The 20,651-nt window shown below is 37.5% G+C and overlaps 1 protein-coding gene across 2 annotated transcripts in view; it reads left to right on the top strand.

The window, feature by feature from the left end:
- The window catches only part of SRBD1 (S1 RNA binding domain 1), a 229,492-nt gene that overhangs the window by 154,065 nt on the left and 54,776 nt on the right, over nucleotides 1-20,651 (top strand). The gene's annotated exons all lie outside the window — the stretch shown is intronic.

Below are 20,651 nucleotides of genomic sequence, written 5' to 3'. Positions count from 1 at the left end.
AATGCTAGAAACATATGATACTATGAGAGAAACTTTATAGCACAGTATTTAAGAAAACTTCCCCGCCTACAGTCCACATGGTCCACTTTGCAGGGTTCAGTGCCCTTGTTGTATACCAGCAATCTGCAACCCAAAGGCCAGAAAGGTTGTTATTCCTCGGCTCCTGCCATATTCAGTGTCATCTTTGATTATATGAAACCTCTCAAAGCTGAGAGAAAAAAGCAGGGCATAGTGAATGGCATTTCACAAGATATGCTTTCTTTGACCCCCTTCCCACTAAGGAAAAGTGAAGCCTGTCCCACCAATAGTGTCTGCCTTAAAAGAATCAAAGTACCTTTACTTTCAGTGTCAGGCATAGCCAAGTGTTTTCCTGGATGAAAATTACATTGGCAAAGAACACTTCCATAGACTACTAGAAGGAATAATAACCCTAAAATTAATGTGAGAGACAAGCCGGAAATAATCCTCAAAGTTTATTGGGCACAAAATCTTTTGGAAGTGGGAGATTGTGGTGTGATCTAACTGCTCTTGGCTATTGGACGCAGGAAAAACCCAGGTCATGTTAATAAGCAGAAGGCACTTGACCAATGTGGGAAGGGGTGGATTTTATTCAGGCACCACAGAATCAAATCATGGAATCCTGTGTATTGGAGATTGAGGAAGACTTTTAGGTTGTGTAATCTATCCACTTGCTAGTTGCAGGTTTGTTGGGAAAGGCATGAGCTCTGTGAGAAAAACAGGCAAAGATCCTATAAGTTCCTGGTTGGCAAACATTTGCTGGTGAGTTGTATGCTCTTCATTTCTGAATGGCAAAAAAACCCCAGCCATGTGTTGAAGCAACAGTCACCTGGCATGTATGGAGGGGGAGAAATTAAAGCCGGATTTTTGAGTGAAACCTGTTTGCTTCTTAAACTATACTGGGTGTTTTTCAGTCAGCTAGAGATGCAAAAGTTGCTGAAAGTCTGTTTCTAAAAAAAATTGCAGATCTGGAGCCTTAACAGCATTTAAACCAATCCTCAACAGGAGTTCTTCTGGCTGCAAGGAGGGTTCACATCTTTCACTGCTGTAGCTTTGGCAGTCTGATCAGTGAAGCCTGCCTTTTCTGGGGCTGGTAGTGAGAACACCAGTCTGCCGCTGCTCTATTCCCTACCTTGTTGGCAAACTTGAACTAGCATTATATATGCTTGCTGCCTTCTATGGCTGGTGCTGGGGGAAGTGGCCACTGGACTGTCTACCTTGAAGCTGCAAATTAATGATGTGTTAGGTACTGCAGAAGGGCGCTAATAGCACATTGGAATGGGTTTGGCAAAACTTGAGACTAGCTTTCGCTTTAGGGCCCAGGCTGAAACTTGAAGAAGTCCTGCCTTGGTCCCTAAGATACCTGACCTCTGTTAAGTGGAGCTTGCTGTTGTGATGAGCCCATAGTTGATGTTTTTGGAGCTGCCTTATAGGGAAGCTCTCAAAAAGGAAGGGCAATGATAGGAATGATGCTGGTGGTGGTTGTAAGCAGGGCTGTCGAGCGATTAAATCGCCATTAATCGCGCGATTAAAAAAGTAATCATGATTAATTGTGCGATTAATCGCACTGTTAAACAATGATAGAATACCATTTATTTAAATATTTTGGATGTTTTCTACATTTTCAAATACATTGATTTCAATTACAATACAGAATACAAAGTGTACAGTGCTCACTTTATATTTATTTTTTATTACAAATATTTGCACTGTAAAAAACAAAATAAATAGTATTTTTCAATTCACCTAATATAGGTACTGTAGTGCAATCTCTTTATCATAAAAGTTGAACTTACAAATGCAGAATTATGTACAAAAAATAACTGCATTCAAAAATAAAACAATGTAAAACTACAAGTCCACTCAGTCCTACTTCAGCCAATCGGTCAGATAAACAAGTTTGGTTACAATTTGCAGGAGATAATGCTTCCTGTTTCTTGTTTACAATGTCACCTGAAAGTGAGAACAGGCGTTCGCATCGTAGCTAGCGTTGCAAGATATTTAGGTGCCAGATGCGCTAAAGATTCGTATGTCCCTTCATGCTTCAACCGACATTCCAGAAGACATGAGTCCATGCTGATGACGGGTTCTGCTCGATAACGATCCAAAGCAATGTGGACCAACACATGTTCATTTTCATCATCTGGGTCAGATGCCACCAGCAGAAGGTTGATTTTCTTTTTTGGTTGTTCGGGTTCTGTAGTTTCCACATTGGAGTGTTGCTCCTTTAAGACGTCTGAAAGCATTCTCCACACCTCATCTCTCTCAGAGTTTGGAAGGCACTTCAGATTCTTAAAGCTTGGTTCGAGTGCTGTATCTGTCCTTAGAAATCTCACATTTGTACCTTCTTCGCATTTTGTCAAATCTGCTGTGACAGTGTTCTGAAAATGAACATGTGCTGAGTCATCATCTGAGACTGCTATAACATGAAATATATGGCCGAATGTGGGTAAAACAGAACAGGAGACATACACTTCTCCCCCAAGGAGTTCAGTCACAAATGTAATTAATGCATTATTCTTTTAACAAGCATCATCAGCATGGAAGCATGTCTTCTGGAATGGTGGCCGAAGCATGAAGGGGCATATGAATGTTTAGCATATATGGCACGTAAATACCTTGCAATGCCGGCTACAAAAGTGCCATGCAAACACCTGTTCTCACTTTCAGGTGACATTGTAAATAAGAAGCAGTATCTCCCGTAAATGTAAACAAACTTATTTGTCTTAGCAATTGTCTGAACAAGAACTAGGACTGAGTGGACTTGTAGTCTCTAAAGTTATGCATTGTTTTGTTTTTGAGTGCAGTTATGTAACAAAAAACAATTCTACATTTGGAAGTTATACTTTCACGATAAAGAGATTGCACTAAATGGGAGCTATTTTATCTTTGAAGCTGTAGCAGCTGCCAAGTGGCTTTGCATCCTGGGTGGAGAATTCCTTTCCTCTCGCCTAAGCCCGCTGAAGAATGCCTGCCACAAGCCCATGTACTCTGGCTTAGTTCAGAGTACAGATTTTGGCTGTGTGAAAGTAATCATTTTGATAATAAAAACAAGAGGAAACATGAAGAATTTAACCGATCCTTGTCTTAGTATTTCTGTGGTACAATATATATGTTTACTAACATCTTCAACTTTGAAAATAGGGCAATAGCTCAACAGAATCAGATGCTGTTTCTTTAAGAGCGGAAGGAAATCAGCCCATGTGAACTTCAAGAGCAGTGCATGAGCCTAATGATACCATTGCATCTTTGCCCGTGGGTCATGAGGCTGCCAATAAACTGCATTGCTGTCGTAGACACACAAAAAAGCATAGACATGATTTGAAAACACCGTTTTTATTCTTTCACAGGTATTCCAAGCTGAATTAGATACATTTAAAAATAAATATTTAAATGTTAATAGTGTCCCCCTTAATGCTGCTGTCTATTGTTATTACAATGTGTGTGTTTTTAGGTAACTTCTGAAATTTAAACTACATCAGGACAGTCTCAAAAAAAACTTTTTTAGCACATTAAGGTGGGATAATTTAGTTATAGCCTGTCAATAGAAAACAGCTGTTTGTTGTTGATGGGTTTCTCCTCCCCCTTAATCAAACTGTTTCTAATTGTATGATTTACCAAATCTCAGTTTTCAAAAATTTACTAGAAAGGCAGCTTTTGCTGTCAAAGCAACGTAGATCTGGTTAAAAATCCTTTATAATATGATTTCTACCTATTTAGTTAATAGTTCATAAGGAGTAGGTGTTAAACTTCTTGTGTTTCTAAAACTCTCGTTAGAGGCAGTTGAACTCCAGAGATAGAGCCTATCATTACAATATACCCTCCATGCCAATCTGGTTAATTTTTCACTGTTTGATCTTCCTTTCCATAAATGTACTTGGGCAGAGCTAGTTCAGACAGCAGGCTAGATTAGTTATGATCCAATAGGGTGGATTTAACTTATTGAAAGGCACCGTTCTGATGTTGAAGCCAAGTCTTAAGAGGAACAAAATTGAGTTATAGAGCTGTGAGTTTTTAGGTGACTTGGCTTTTATATTCACTAGATTGGTAACATTCTGAGTGAAGAAAAGGCGAAACAGAAAAAAAGATTTATAAAGTTTACCGTTAGAGAGACGACTTTTTCAGATAAAATCAAAACAGTTTCCTAAATGCATGTATGCTATTGTTCCATTGAGTTTCATGTTTATAAACAGAAGTGTTAAAAATCTTAGTGACAATGGAAAATTGCTGAACAGCTTTCATATGTGTACTTAAAATGTAGTTTAAAGTTTGCAGCCTCTCTTGAAAATACTGGAGCTGTTCTTTGTTTTCATGGCTTCATACATCAATTTGTATATTGCTTTGATTTTTTTTTAAACTATAAAGATATGACTTCCCCTCCCCCCCTCATTTTTGTAAAGGACTGGTGGGTAGTTACAATTTAGTTTGGGGCACTTGCAGTGTCAGTTGATATCTGAAATCAGTGATGAATTCACTTTCTCTTTTTTTAAAAGATACCACAAATAGCATTTAAAGTTATATTGGTATTTTAAGCCATTTAACGGTTTATTAAATGCAAATGTTAATGTTCATGGATATTATATAAGATATATGCATTTAGTTTGTTTGAACTGAAATTTATAAAATATTATTTTTGGCACAGTTTGAGTAACTAGCAAAGTATGGACTATGGGGGATGAAGGTTCCATATGCACAGCTGTGCATATATATTTCACTAGCTATTGTTAACTGAAAGGAGCTCTTTAGTTGATATTGTGCATAATTCAGTTATAAAAGAACTGTATGCACATTTGTTTATAATAATTTATATTCAAAATATTTTGATTATCTGAGTGATTTTCCTCCTTCTCGCCTCCAAAATAAGATGAATATAAATGAGTATCATGCTTTCTCCCAAGACTTCTGCAGTTAAAGGTTATTTGTGTGTTATTCAGTAGTTGTCACTGAAGCTTACAGAGTCGCATTGCATTTTCTAGTAGAGACATTATTATGTTATACAAGATTTCTTTGTTTTGTAATTTGTTGCATTTAGATTTTATCTAGCTAATAGCATTTTTCGCAAATGGTTTTTAAAAGAACACTGTTATAGAAATTAAAATTATGTTTCATTAGGCAAAGATTAATATCTGTAACCTTTATTTTGGATCAGCAACATAAATATACACTTTTTTCTATGTCACTCATTGTCTAAGATTTCATCTTTGTTCTGCTTTCCATTACATACCATGAATTATATGAAATTAATTTAATCGCTATTCCAAACAGAAATTAAATGTGCTCTAATCCAGAGTTACGTTGTTTGCTTTTACAACTGTAAGTCATAAGTAATTAATTTTCCTTGGAAAATTAATTCACTTACCATTCCCAGTAGCATCATATGTTGACACAGGGTTATAGATAGTTTAATATTTTTCGTCAGTATGTTGGCCTCAACTTTGGAAGACCTTATATCAAAAACAAATTCAAATTTACTCAACTGTATATAATGCAGGTTATTTAAAACGAATGTTGTCTTTATTGCTGTCATCCCGATGATGATGACTCTAAAATTATATTTGAACTTTACAAAACCTTAAGTCTGTGGATAGATGTGAGACATTTTTTAAAAAGTTGACTATCTGGCTCATTTTAAACTTAAATAACATGACCACTAGAACTCTGTCAGTAGTAGAAAACCTATCTCCACAGGGAGCAGGCTAACTGAATATTCACAAGGCCTTTCACCTACACCTATGGACACAACCATTTTTAAACATATCTTAAATTGTTTGAGCCTGTTAATAATCTGTGACTGATTATTCCTGTTTCTCCTTCTTCTAAATGAACTTGATCCCACTTAATCTCATTCTGTTTTCTGTGTTATGATATAGATACGAATTTGAGATGGAAATTTACTGCAGTGCAGGTCTTAAGTAGTACATAGGGACTTGTTCACCCCAGTACAAAGAGCCTTCACATCACTCTTACTTTCCATTAATGGAAATCATGGAGAGGCAAAGTAGGCCAAAAATCTTCCAGAATGACAGGGTTTTTTCCCTTCCCCTTATTTCTTGGGAATTTAAAAGAGATAAGTGAACCACATTAAATTTTTCATTGAGTTTGCCAAGAGGTTGTTAGCTAGGAGAACTATTTTCCTTTAGGTTTGTACAGTTCCATAAAATATACAGTGTTTATTACTTAAGTTTATTTTTGTTTATTTAAGTCTCGAGTGTGAAAGTCCAGTGGTGGCAATGTTACAGTTCAAATAAGTGAGGCTTATTTTATAAATGTTCCTTTGTGGATTGGTGGCTGCATTTTGCATGAGCGCAGGGGGTCAGTACCAACGGCCTACAATTTAGGTATTTTGGAGGGAGCAGGAGGAGGAGGCAGAAATTGACATTTCATTGCAATGTAAAGTTACTACTACATCAGGTACAAAAATGTTTTTGCAGTCAAGGGGAAAAAATCAACAAGGGCCATATTGACAATATATAATAGTGTGATGTAGACTTAATTTTTCTACGTACTGCATGTCTGTATTTATATAGGAGATATTTTATTTTATATATTTGTCATTGAAACACACATTTTTGTAGAAGCTAAAGATTAGAAAAGCGTAACACATTATAGAGTTAGTGTCCAGAAAAGAACCCTATTACGTACACAGGTAATGCTTAGACTCCGCATATTTGTGTACATCATGCATCTATTTATGCATGAAATAGTCACAGTAGTGATGAATGTATTGACAGAGCTCTCTATTAAATCCTGTAACTTTCATGAAAAAACTAAGAAAGGTCCATTGTATTGAGATTGGGCTTGAATGGGATATTTTAAATGAATTTATAGATCTGACACTTTACCAGTTCTTAGTAGTTGCCTGGTGGTTCACACATTTTTTTTATTGGTATTTCAAAGGGATTCATTATATAATTTTACATCTTTAAATATCATGCAGAGAAGACATTCATGAAGCGAATTGAATTTGGCTTTATAATTCCCGTTAACAATAATGAGAATACTGAAGCCAACTGCTGCCCATCACACTGAATGTTTTACCCCTAGACATATGCCATCTTGACTAAGTGCATGTATGTTCAGTTTTAACTGAAGATCTATTCTTGTTGAACAAATGAGTACCTTATGCAGGTATGCTGCATCTCCCAGATGAGAATGAAGGGGAACGAGAAGCGAGAACCAGCTGTACCCCTTTTCCTATGTACTGTTTATAAAAGAGTTTGTGCTGATTATGCATAGCAACACATGCTGCCACAAGATATCAGTATTCTTGTTCCAGTTACCTGATTGGATCACTGTTATCTATATGCTTCATATCAAATTGTATTGGATGTAAAATAACTTGGGGAAAGAAAAATGCCAACCAAAAGCTATTGCTTTTTCTGATGTATTTCTTGGCAGTTTACAGAATTTGTTTCTGTTTGGAATATTTCCAGATGTATTCATTTTATGCAGCTGATGATGATGGTCTAAATGTTCAAGAAAAATGAAGTTGGAATAGTTGTTAAAAAAAAATCTGAAAAGGCTGTTTCCTTAGTTTAAATTTGAATTTTAAATCTCAATGTAGTTTTGGATTAGATAGTGCAGAGTTGGCACTAATTCTGAAATAAACATTTGAACTATAAGCTACAGTAGGAAAAAAGCATAAGAAACATGAACAAATACGTACAGTGTCTCTTAATAGAAGTGTTTGGCTCTGTGGAGGCCACCAAGAAGTCTACAGTGATTGACATGCATTCTGGTAGAGTATTTTTTTCCTGTGGCAGTGTTGAAGTCAGTCAAAGTGCATAGACAAAGCTGAGTGAATACCAGTTTCCCCAGTACAGGGGCTATTTTTTCAGGAAGTCTAACTCAAACCAGATGTTTTGCCTAGACCTAGAGTTTGTTGCTGCCAAGCATCTCATCAGAGGTCAGAGTTCTGGGCTCAGGGCCCTGCTAGAATTCTTTCACAAATTGCTATTCGGTGAGGTTTTAATCCTAATGGAAAGAATAATGTGCTTGTAAAATCTGCAGTTATTACAAACACAGTATACATATTGTGGACTTCAAATGACTACATATTTCACTCCCATAAACAGGGAATGTAGATGAATGCAGTGTGTAATAGCTTTGGACATTCAAACTGAAACCAAGTATATAGTTTATACGACTGTTAACCATTTGCATTCTTAACACCCCTGTAAAAGGAACAGTAATCTTGACTAACAATTGGCAACTCAAAAAAAAAAAAAAAAAAACCTCCTCCACTACCCCCACGTTTATACTTGAGGCAGTTTCCTGAAATAAGTAGAAAATCCTTATGTTTTTGAGAATTTGAAAAACTGCTCTCTAAGCCAGTAGGGTTGGCTGTTTGATTTTTGGTTTGGTTTTGCAACTCTTAAATTAATATCAGTAGCAATGTTTGATGACCTAGCTACAGTCTGCCCAGTCATATATTCATACAGCTAAATCTTAATCTCAACAGTTTCTCACTGGACAGCATGTAGTATTCTGTAATTTACTTAGAAATTGCTTCTAAATTTGAATTTTATCTTTAGTTAAAGCAAGGGCTGGTAACAATCATACCTATCTTTTTTTATGGCTTGTTTTTGGTAGTGTGGTATATTCTTGTAATATGCAGGATAAGCTTCTACTGTGATTCTGCTGAACCTGATTATGAGTATAGGAGAATTTTCCATGTAGCTGCAGCTGTACCTGTGTGAGACTAGAGAACACACAACTCAATAAGAGATAAGGATGGCGATTAGAACATGGCTCTTAAAATTTATATGCCTGTAGTAGAAAAATATTGCATAGAGTGTGAAATTAGAATATGCAAACAGCAAGTTAAATTGGATTCTTCAACTCTTACTCATGCAGTGTAGTACCTTATTCTGCCACTAGCCACCCTGAACTCAAAGGGGATTACTCATGTGAGTAAGTACTATTCTATGTGACTAAAGTTTACAGAATCGGACTCAACCTCACTGAAAACTGTAGGAAAGGGTAGAACTTTTATCTAAGCTTTTTGAATTTTATTTAATTATTGAATTTAATACTGTGTTTCATCTAAAACTACCCTTGTGAGTTTTAAGTTACTTTTTAAAAGTATTTTTATGGAAAAATTAAGAGTTTCTCAAAACTGTTTTAGTTGATGACTTGTCACACCTGTTACCCAGTCCTTGTAGTAATCACAGTTGGGTGATAATCACACTGGAAAGGGGATTAGTATGCATGAAGCAATATGTCTGCAGTAATGTCATAAACATTGAGACATGCTGAGGTGTTCATCTGCTACAGGATATTTTTGTACTAAAAAAACACTAAGCCATGGCATAAATGTTACTGCTCGGCAACAGGTGTTTAACTTGCCAAAAATCTTTTTCAAAACCAATATAGCTATCCAGGAAAGTTCCCTGGTGGACAAACGTGTTGTTATGGCATTGAGTATAGAATTTTCTGAACAGAGTGCAACATAACTATGATGGCTACAAATTAAACAGAAAAAGATTCTATTGAAGTTTATATTATGAATAGAAAATTATTTTTGAGACTCCTACAGTGGTCAGTAGAGTATTGTGAATAACTGAATCTCTTGCTTTGGTGGCAGAACCAAACATCGGGGGGGGGAGGGGATTCTTTTTGGATCAACTGGTATGAAAAGTTTTCAAAATTTTCAGCAAATCACAAAAGTTAAAAATGAAAAAGAAATTATTTTGGGTTGAACAAATGTTTCGTTTGGCCTGAAACAAAATGTTTCATATTATGTAGGGTTTTTTTTTTTTAATCTTTTAAAAATAAAATTGAAACAAAATTCACAATGAAGTCATTAGTAATAGAAAAATCAAAATGTTTCTTTTAGAAAATGTCAATTAAGTGTTTCATATTTTTCTGAAATTTTTTATTTGTTTTTTTTGGCTGAAAGAATTTGGCAAATTCAACACAAATTCACAGTGTTCCCGATTACACCTTTTTTTTTTTAAACAGCGAAAAAGGCTTTGTTTGAAATATGTTGTGCAGCTGAGGTAGTCAGACATTCTTCAAACTGAAAAAATAAAGTTTTGTTCTTGTTAAACTACATTATTCCACAGTTTAGAAAGGAACTCCTGGTCAAAATGTCATTTCTAGCCTTATTTTCATTATAACATACATTTAGATAAATAATATTTTCTCTTCGATTTATTGTGCAAAGATCACTTAGGTTTGGAATTGCAAACATGAGTCAGAAAGGTTTTGAGCTATGTGAATGTATAGATTCTTATCAGTTCTCGCTTTATTATATGACCTGCTAGTAGTTCTGTGTTTTGATTAGCTGAGAATATTGACCTAGCTTAAAAATTAAACAAATTAAAGGTATATTGTTTTTGTTTTAAGTAAGGTAATATTACTGTAAATTGATGTACAGAGGCATAAAGGAGAAAATATTAAGCACAGGCTGGAATTAATTCAATGCACCATTGATTTATGGAGTATAAAGGCTGATCTACTTGACCCCGCAATTTGGACTAAAGGGGTGTAAATTGCAGCACGCACAAGTGCTGCGCAGTAACTGCTCCATGTGGATGTTGCTGGAGTGAACTAAAAAGTACCTAGTTCATATTAATGTAGTCCTGTTTGAAGAGCAGGTTTGTTCTCGGCCCGGATCAGCCAGGCCTTGACCGCTGCTACCTGTGCTACGGCAGCAACATTGCTATTTATGCACCCATTACCTCGGCTGCTAGCGTGAGTACGTGTACATGAGTAGGGGAATCACACTCGTAGCTCATAGTGTAGACATAGCTTAAGACTACAATCTCATAAGAGAAACTTTTTCATATTAATGAGTTTCCATTTGCCAATAATTCTGTCATTTGTAACTTGAATCATTCATCACCCTTGCAAATAGTTCTTTCAAGACATTATTTGCAATTTTGTCTTGTGTTTTTGTCCTTGATGTTGTGAAAATGGCCGTCTACTGTTACAGGAATGAAAAGAGATCCCATTCAAACATCTTTTGTGTTTCCACTTTCAGTGGAAAATGTTTTTCAAACCTGCAGCTGGTTATTTCTGCAGGAGTTCCCACTTATATTCAGTTTTGATTGACATTTTGAAATGGCAGCTTTTCATGAAAAGCTGTTAACTTGTAGAATTTGGTTATGGTACTAAGACAGACTGACTTTGTTCTACTGTTGGGGCCTGTCCAACCTAAACAGAACCCTGCATCTGAATTTAATAGTGCTACTCAGCCCAGAGAGAGCAAGCATATTTTTTTTTTTGCATTTGTGCTTCTGATGTGTTTTTAAACCTGACCTGATAGATATTCATCCTGAGATCTTTTCTGTTATGTAATTGCTTTAATTGGCATTCTCTCTCTTTCTCTCTCCCTCTCCCTCAGCAGGTCATGTTCTATTGTTTGAGTGATAGAATATGTCTGTTTTAAGTGGTGAAATTAAATGGAAAATTTATTTTTACAATGAATGTACCCAATACACAGGCCTGTCTTATTTAAAATTTAATCATAACTGTCTGTAGTTGTTATTACTTTTTTCAGTTCTTGAGGTGGTGAAAAAAACAGATTGTGGTCTTAACAAATCATCCTAACACTGATTATATTTTAATTTCAAGTTGAAATCTGAGAAAATGGTGAATAACATAATAATTCTCTCCTAATCTTTGCCAAGCTTCTCTTTTATAATGCACCAGATAGCTGAAAATCAGAAAGTATAAGAAAGGATATATCCAAAAACAGAGCTCCCCACTGCATTTATTACCATGCTTCAAAATATAAAAAATGTTCATATGCATTAACTGAAAGGAGTAATAGTATTTTTAACATCTCGTACACATGATCTTATTTACTTAAGGGAACTCAAAAAAATAATCAAAAAGAAACCCAAGGATCCTGCATCCACCACTGAAGAATAATAGTGCTTTACTTAAGAGTTAGAGGAAACTCTACAAATATTAGTTCTTGTATTTATATCAACACACTCTCCTTTTCCCAGAAAGTTTAACTTTATACCCCCTGAACTTTAATGTTGTTTGATAAATGAGCATTTGAATCCTGGTTTAATGGAAGTGTACAGCATATTTGTGCCAGATGGTCACAAGTGCCACTGTATGCTTTTGTGAAGCTATTTGGTCAGAAAATCACTGTTCTCTTTACAATGGACAGAAAAAGAGATGTTTCAGAATTTCTTACTGGCTAATTTTTTTCATGTAAGCCTCTGTATCAACCCGCCACTGCAGGATTTCTGGTTTTAGATATCCCCACCTAACCCCTATTCTGCTGGGTGGTGTTCAATGCCTCTCTCCATACCCTTGAAAATTTCTTAGTTTTCTCCTTTTGGGGCTTTGTGTCACCTCTTTCATCCTTCTGGCCAGAGAGACCTTAATAGGAGGCCGTTTTGAGTCATTTACCACCGCTCCCGAATCAGCTAGATAGTGGTGATGTTTGAGTTCCAAGAAAAGACTGGTGCGTGTCCAGCCCTTGTGCTGGCACAGTGAATGAGAGACTGCAAATCAAAAATGAAATAGGATTAAAAAAAAACAGTTATATGTCTTAAATATTAAGAAGCAAACCATATTATCTGATTTATGTTTGTGCTCTGAAGTAAAGACCATCAATAATTTCTCAGTAGTTTACATCTCTATTCTTTGGTTTAATATATGGTTACACAAGCAGCTTGTCTATATCCTTTAAAATTCTAAAAACAGTCATAAAGGTGTAAATAGTATATGACTGACACTTAATTAGCTGCAGTGTAGTTGTATTTTGAATGCCAAAGGCAATAATTTTAAATATTTCCTATATCTGTTCCCTTTTTTTTCTTTGTACAGTTATAATACACAAATAATACTGAAATTACAGTCTTACGGTGTGCTGATATTTTAAGTCAGGTGTGTTATTTCATTTTAGGTCTTTCTTTTTTAAATAAAATTGGAAGTTGTTTGAAACCTTTCTTAAAAACCATTCAAATTAAATGAATAAAAATATCTATTCAGATCTATAAATTGACTCTATAGACTCTAAATTTTAATATGCATTTTTAGGAATAAGTGGAAATCATAAATTTGATGTTTCAGCATATATGTAGTGTCTTAATTTTAATTTTTAAATTTATCCATCACCTTTGGTGTTGGGGGTGTTTCACAGTGCTTAAATCAGTGCAAAACTAAATGGAGTCAACACTAAAATGTGTTGTTAAAAGATAAGTATAAATCACTATTATCCCTCAAGCATAAGTATAGGCAGAATAGATTGTCTTTACAGTTGTACTCTAAAGATCAAGCAACCAGATGAAATCCTGGCATAATTGAAATCAATGGTAGAACTCCAAACTGACTTATATGGAGCCAGGATTTGACCCACTGCCTCTGTCAAACCAAAAGGGAAAGTAAATTCCATTGTCAAAGGCCCTCCACTTAAAACACTGTGTGCGAGTGTATAAAGATAAGGCTAAGCGCTCTTGTAGCTATGACCCAAACAATAAAAAGATTGCATGGTAACCTTCTCTTTGAGTTTCTTGTTTAGTGATCATATATAAAATCTTCAATATTTTGACAAACAAGAAAATAATTTAGATAAAAACATTAAACTGGGCTTAAGGCATCTCAGTATCTTAAGGTAAAAACATTAGAAGGATGTTCTAATTAGCAATGCAAGCCCAGGAATTTCTGAGTGAAGGTTAAAATTAAAAGAAATCCATACACGAAGGAGTGGCGCCAGGGGTTTTGACGCCCTAGGCGGCAGCGCTCCTCCTCTGAGCATTCGGCGGTGGGGGTCCTTCTGCTCAGTGTCTTCGGGGCACTTGGGCGGTGGGTCCCGGAGCTAGTGAAGGACCTGCCGCCGAATTTCCGCCGAGGACGGCAAAATGCAGCCCCCCAAATCCTGCCGCCCAAGGCGACCGCCTAGGGTTGCCTAGTGGAAGCGCCACCCCTGCAAACATGGTAAGGTATGCAAACTTAATTCTACCCATTTCATTTAGATCTTCAAATATTATTATGCACTATTCATAATTGCTTCACTACAGAGCAGAGATAAGGCTGTTTGGGTGCCTTAACTATGCATTTCCATACCTTAACATATTTGGATTTCTTTTAAGTTTAACCTTCACACTGATTATACTCATTTCGGGGATAAATACAATATCCCTCTAATGTTTTTACCTTTGATTTATTGATATATATTCTCAACCTTAACTCCAGTTTAACACTTTTATCTGGGAATATATAAGTAGCATGGTATTACCGTTCTCTCAGGAAGTCAGTATGGCTGTAGTGGTCTGGAAACTCTTCAAACAGAAGGGCTACTAATCTGAAGCATTTCTCATATCCTTTAAATCTCTGTCTTTTTTTTTTCCCCTCTGCCTTAATAGTACATTTGTCCTTTTAGTTCACAAAACTTACTGCTTGGCTGCCGAATTCAACCTCATTACAAATTGAGCTGTAATTGAGAAAGATGTAGGAACGTTGTTGTCATTTGCCCCATCAAAGCTTTCAGTCTCTTCAGTGAAAGTGTCAACACAACCATAATAATAATGAAATGGCACTTTTCACTCACTCCAATCTGATATCCAAGAACGTTATAACTTTACAACCCTCTGTCTTTCCTTAAACTGAACAGGCTCCAAAATCAGTAATAAGATGTCAGTAGTTCTTGCTTTGCCCCAAATATTTGGCAATCCCACAAACAAGCATTATCCCCAATAAATGATGCATTGATCTTTACCCTGACTGTTTTTATCAACAGCCATTGAAAAATGGATTGAATGTTTCAAGAAACTGAATATTCCATAAGTACATATTTATCAGAGAAATGTAGGGCTGGAAGGGATCTCAAGAAGTCATCAACACCAGCTCCCTGTATTATGGCAGGACCAAGTAAACCTAGACCAGGGGTGGGCAAACTTTTTGGCCTGAGGGCCGCATCGGGTTTCCAAAATTGTATGGAGGGCCGGTTAGGGGAGGCTGTGCCTCCGCAAACAGCCATGCGTGGCCCAGCCCCTTCCCCCTATCCGACCCCCCCCACCCTCCGGACTCCTGCCCCATCCACCCCCCCGTTCCTTGATGGCCCCCAGGGTCCCCTGCCCCATCCACACCCCCCCCCCCGCTCTCTGTCCCCTGACTGCCCCTTGACCCCCTGCTCCTAACTGCCCCCTGCCACCCTATCCATCCCCCCCTTCTTCCTGACTGCCCCCCTGGGACCCCAGCCCCATCCAACCACCCCTTCTCCCTGACCGCCCCCCGAACCCTCTGCCCCTAACTGCCCCCCGCCGCCCCATCCAAACCCTCTCCTTCCTGACTTTCCCCCACGGGAAGTCCCTCCTGCCCCATCCAGCCACTCACTCTCCCCTGACCGCCCTGGAACCTCCACCCCTGACTGCCCCCTGCCTCCCCATCCAACCCCTCCTCATATTCCTAACAGCCCTCCTGAGACCCCTGCCCCATCCACACACCCCCGCTCCCTGTCCTCTGACCACCCCTGGAACCCCTGCCCCTGACTGCCCCCCACCACCCCATCCAACCTCCCCTCTCCTTCCTGACTGCCCCCCCGGGACCCCTGCCCCCATTCAACCCCCCTGTTCCCTACCCCCTGACCACCCTGCCCCTAACCCCCCTCCCCCCCAACCCAGCTGCAACCAGCCACGCACTGCACAACACAGAGCACCGGGTCAGGCCCCAGCTCTGCAGCTGCGCTGCCCCAGGAAATCGCGGCCCAGAGCATTGCGCTGGTGGCGCAGTGAGCTGATGCTGTGGGGGAGGGGGAACAGCAGGGGAGGGGCCGGGGTCTAGCCTCCCGGGCCAGGAGCTCAGGGGCCGGGCAGGAGGGTCCTGCGGGCTGGATGCGGCCCGCGGGCCATAGTTTGCCCACCTCTGACCTAGACCATCCTACTGTTTGTCTAACCTTCCAATGATGGGAAGCCTATTCTAGAGCTTAACTAACTTTACCTAGTTTTAACTACCTAGGTTTTCCTAATATCCAACCTAAATCTCCCTTGCTGCAGATTAAGCCCATTACTTCTTGTCCTACCTTCAGTGGATATGAAGAACAATTTATCACAGTCCTCTTTATAACAGCCCTTAAGATATTTGAAGACTGTTATCAAGTTCCCGCTCAGTCCACTTTTCTCAGAACTAACCATGCCAATTTTTATAACCTATCCTTATAGGTCAGGTTATGTAAACCTTCTATCATTTTTGTTGCTCTCCTCTGGACTGTCCAATTTGTCCAAATCTGTTGCAAAGTTTGGTGCCCAGAGTGTGGGACAGTATTCCAGCTGAGGCCTCATCAGTGCTGACAAACTGCCACAAGCTCTTTAGATTTCAAGTGCTGGAGTGGAAAAGACAACGAAGCAGCTAAATAAAACTGCAGTGGGAGCCTTTAAGTGGAAGTCTGTGGATAACACAAGTCCAAATTTTGATGTCTATTTCCACAGTAAAAAGGTGTCTAGTTGTAAAAATGTAACAGAAAAAAAATCTAATTTTAACAGTAGATTTTTTACAAGTTTCCATAAAACATGAACTAAACTTCAGTGAGTTCAGTTGCCAGAATTTTATAGTTACATAACAGATTAGGACCATCAGTTGAGAAAAGGGTTACTATTTTTCATATCCGGTATGCTGTGTGCCTTTTTCATCTTGCACGCTCATCCACCAGATGATTTACTAACGTGGTAAATATGTAGAATCCAGTTGGTTTGCAGTTTTGAGGAAATGTGTCTGCCATTTATGACTGAGCAAATTAGAATTATTTCAGTGCGTCAAATGAAAGTCTAAGATTATCCTTCAAAGGAAGATTGTCTTCACTATAATTCCCCTCATGAGGGGAGAGAAGGAGAAAACGGATGGATCCTATAAGCAAAAGTATATGGGATTAAGACTATTACTGCCATACCGGGTTGCTGGTTTTAAAGACTTCCAAAAAAATCTTCCATTATCCCTTTTTAGGCAAAATTATTGAGATTATTATGACACTTTTTTTTTCAATTTAAATCTGTTTTTGGTCTGAGACTTCTATAAGAACATTGTAAATTCAGTAGCATAATGTCTGACTTCATGTTATCACATGGACGACAGTGTCAAAATGGAAAACTTTAATTCTGTGTCTTCAGTTGGAGCGTGAGTGGAGGGGCAGGGGATTCTTTGTATCAATATCTATAAAGTAAAAAGTACAGTCCCTCACCTTAGGAGCTGTAAATGATGATTTAAAAATATATATAAAATCCCATAATAAATAGTTCTCTATTTGCCTTGGGAAGGATACAGGGAAGGAGATAAAATTTCCTGTGTGAAGTCTGAGGCAAGGTGTTATTTTTTATTTCGTGGCCTCTTTCTAGTGTTTTGAGATAACTGAGAACAGAAGTCAAAACGCCTTGCACTTTTAGTGTTTGCAGCTATACTTCATAAATTACACATTTAGTCCTAAGTATTTATACAGATAATGGCACCTAATTATTGTATTAATCACTTTAGAAAAATTTGTTTAGCAATGAAGAGTCTTTTAGTATCCATCTATAACTCCTGTCATTTTGGTCATGACCTCCATCCACCACCCTGAAGTATCAGGCTCGGTGACAGAACACCTAGACTGCAACAAAGCTAATGCTAATGTATCGCTTTTTGGATCCAAAAAACAGGTGGTTTTGCCCTACATCTCTTGTACATAACTTACTACCTCAAAGTCTGTCTAAATTAAGAACCTTCTTGACTAAAATAATTATGGAAACATTGATCCCATTTGTTCATATCTATAAGGTAGTCTGATTTTCACTGCTAGCAGAGTTTAGTAGGCATGAGGGTCTGGGAACAGCTGTAGGAGACATTTATATGCTCTAGATGCCAGATCTTTAATTTCACAGTGCTCTTAAATAGTGACTCTTTCTCTCCCACTTCCCCCCCTCCCCTCCTGACTGCAAACATTAAATCCAGAAGTGCAAGTGGATAGCCTGGTTCCAACTTAATTGCACTAGCTGTCTGCAAATAATTCATGAAAGAGGAAAATGCAACATACAATTTATCCATGAACTGGTTATCTGAGCACTTGCTTTGGAATAGGGTGAAATAAGTTCTGTAAAGGACAGGCTACTCCTTTTTTCTCTCCGTGCTTGTCAGGTAGGCAACTGTTTGTTTTTGGGGGTGGGAGGTGTGGGCGGGGTTTTGTGAATGTTATTCCAGAAAGAGGATATTTAAAGTAAGCATTAACTTGTTTTCTATATCGTTCTATATATATTGTCAGATCAAAATTATAGCTATGTTTGTGAGATAACACTGGACCATACTACTAACTAAAAGAGGGGAATCGGTAATCAGTGCCTTTAACATTTTAGCAAAATGCTATAGTAACCAAAACATGATAGGCTGCATGCTGCATAATGAATGGAGTTCAAGGCTGCAGCCAGGAAATTATGAGTTCTAATCCTTCCTCTTCCATTGACTCCTCCTGTGATTTAGGAGATGTGACTTCTCCGTCTGTAAAATGGGGACAATAAAAATATCTACATCGCAGTAATGCTATGAATTTTAATACTTCTACAGTATTTTTTTTTAAAAGGCACTGTTGTTTTTGCACTTCAGAATGATTTAGCAGAACCAGAATAGTTGTCACAGAAATCTTTCTTGTGAACTTAGTACGTAAAACATTTGAGGAAGTGCTTTGGTTGGTAGACTCCAGAGGCTGCAGCCATTTAAAAGAAATGCATAGAATCTGAGTGTCTTTGTACCACAGGTAATTTACTTGCTGCCACTGAAGCTTCAGGAGAAATAGCAGTGCTTTTAATGTTCTACAAAGGTGTAAGAGCAGCGGAGAAGCCTCTGCCCTGTTCTGCAGCTGAAGACTTAGTCTTTCTAGCCTATTTGTACTAGGAACTGGAGGAACACAATTGTTAGCTAGAGACTGATTTTTAAGACCAAAACAGACATTGAGCCACAGTCATTGAATGAATACCTGAAAGATACTTCATGGTGCTACATAGTCAAAAGTTGTATTCAGAGAGAAAAGACTGAAGATCCCATTGAGTAACTGGGAGTACACTTTTTTGGCTTACATGGAACAAAAGAACTTGAGCCGACGGAGCTGGACAAGGAAGCCCTATCCACTCAATAATAAATGAAAAACCTTGAACTGTATATATTTTTAATCCCACTGAAACCTCACAACTCCGTTTACAACCTTGTCTTTACTAAAATGATCTGTAGGACCAAGACGACCCAACAAGCACAGAGAATCAATACAGCATTTGCTCTTTGTTAATGAAAAGGAGGCACAAATTATAGTGTTAATTATATGACGCGCTATTCCATGATTTAAAGTCACATGCACATTTTTTGAAACTGGTAACAATTGTTCAATATTAAGCTCTTTTGATCTCTAATGCTAATTATTATCCATGTTCTAACCTACACCATTTAAAATGTTTTTATTTTCAGATTGCCTTGCTTAGCATATTTTTGAATGAACAATTAAAACAAGAAGAGAAAATGAAACAGAAATGGGGAGAGGCCTATGCTAAATAGATCACTTAAGGAATTTATTTTAAGTGCCATTTTAAGCATTTATTTTAAGCATTAATAACCCAAAATGGCACATAAGGAACTTATTTTAAGTGATCTATTTAGCATAGGCGTCTCCCCATTTCTGTTTCATTTTCTTAAGCATTTAAAAATAAATATTAAAATAGATGATTTGGCTTAAACCACCCAACACATGCACAGCAATTTTAAAACATGTAAAATTAAAGCATTATTGAATGAACATTTTAAATTCACTGAAATTGCAAGAATTGCAAATATGATATTTAAACTTCCTGAGATGTTTTCTGTGTTTGAAAACTAGCAAGCTGGAACTTGATTGATGTTTTCTTTCAATTCTGATCTTTTTCTGATCTGTGTCTGTTATGACACCATATTGTCTATAATAGTAAAAACGAAGAAAGCTTAGGTGGTCTTTGCTCAGAAGTGTAACTAGTCCTGATCTGCTGAAAGTCTATCTGTGTCTATCTGAATAAGAAGAGTGAATTAAGAAAAGTCTCTTACCTAGCCTAGAAATGTGCCCAAAGATAGAGGATGTTAGTGTTACACTCTGTGATACACAATTTGAACATACCGTTGTTAAAACACCTAAGTACAGTTTTTAAGCCGTACGCTAAATGTTTTTTTGTCAAATAGTGATTACTTAGTAGTGTACTCTGAACTGCTTTGAATGATTTTTCTATAATATAAGTTGAGAATTTAAAAAAAAATGTTATGTTTTTGTGGTAGTGGGGACCCCAGGCACCCAAGTGTCAACAATGCCACTTCTTTTGTTTAGGGCTGCTATTTCCTATCAGTGTTCCCAGATCACCACCCCTTAAAAGCAAAACAAAATGCCAACAAAATGCACACACAGCTGATTTCTGGCATTTTCCCTCTAGCTGGAGGAAGAAAAAAATGCTCAGGCTCATGTGAAGCCACCATTATTGCTGTTTCGTTGGCTGACTGTAAGAGGGTGCTGAAGATCTGTGTTGTCATCAGTAAATTCTCTACGTGTGGAACCTTTTCACAGTGATGAATTTCACCCCAATGAAGATTTGTAACAAAATTAAAGAATATGCTGTATTTTATATTGTGTATAAAACAATGCAAAAATTATGAAACCCTCAGTAAATCAGATGATCCCCATTTCTCAGCTCCACTCACTC

Source organism: Chrysemys picta, chromosome 3 (genome assembly GCF_011386835.1).
Source record: "Chrysemys picta bellii isolate R12L10 chromosome 3, ASM1138683v2, whole genome shotgun sequence".
In the NCBI taxonomy this organism is placed as follows: Eukaryota; Metazoa; Chordata; order Testudines; family Emydidae; genus Chrysemys; species Chrysemys picta.
The sequence above is the reverse complement of the archived record's forward strand: the minus strand, read 5'-3'. Positions and strand labels throughout refer to the sequence as shown.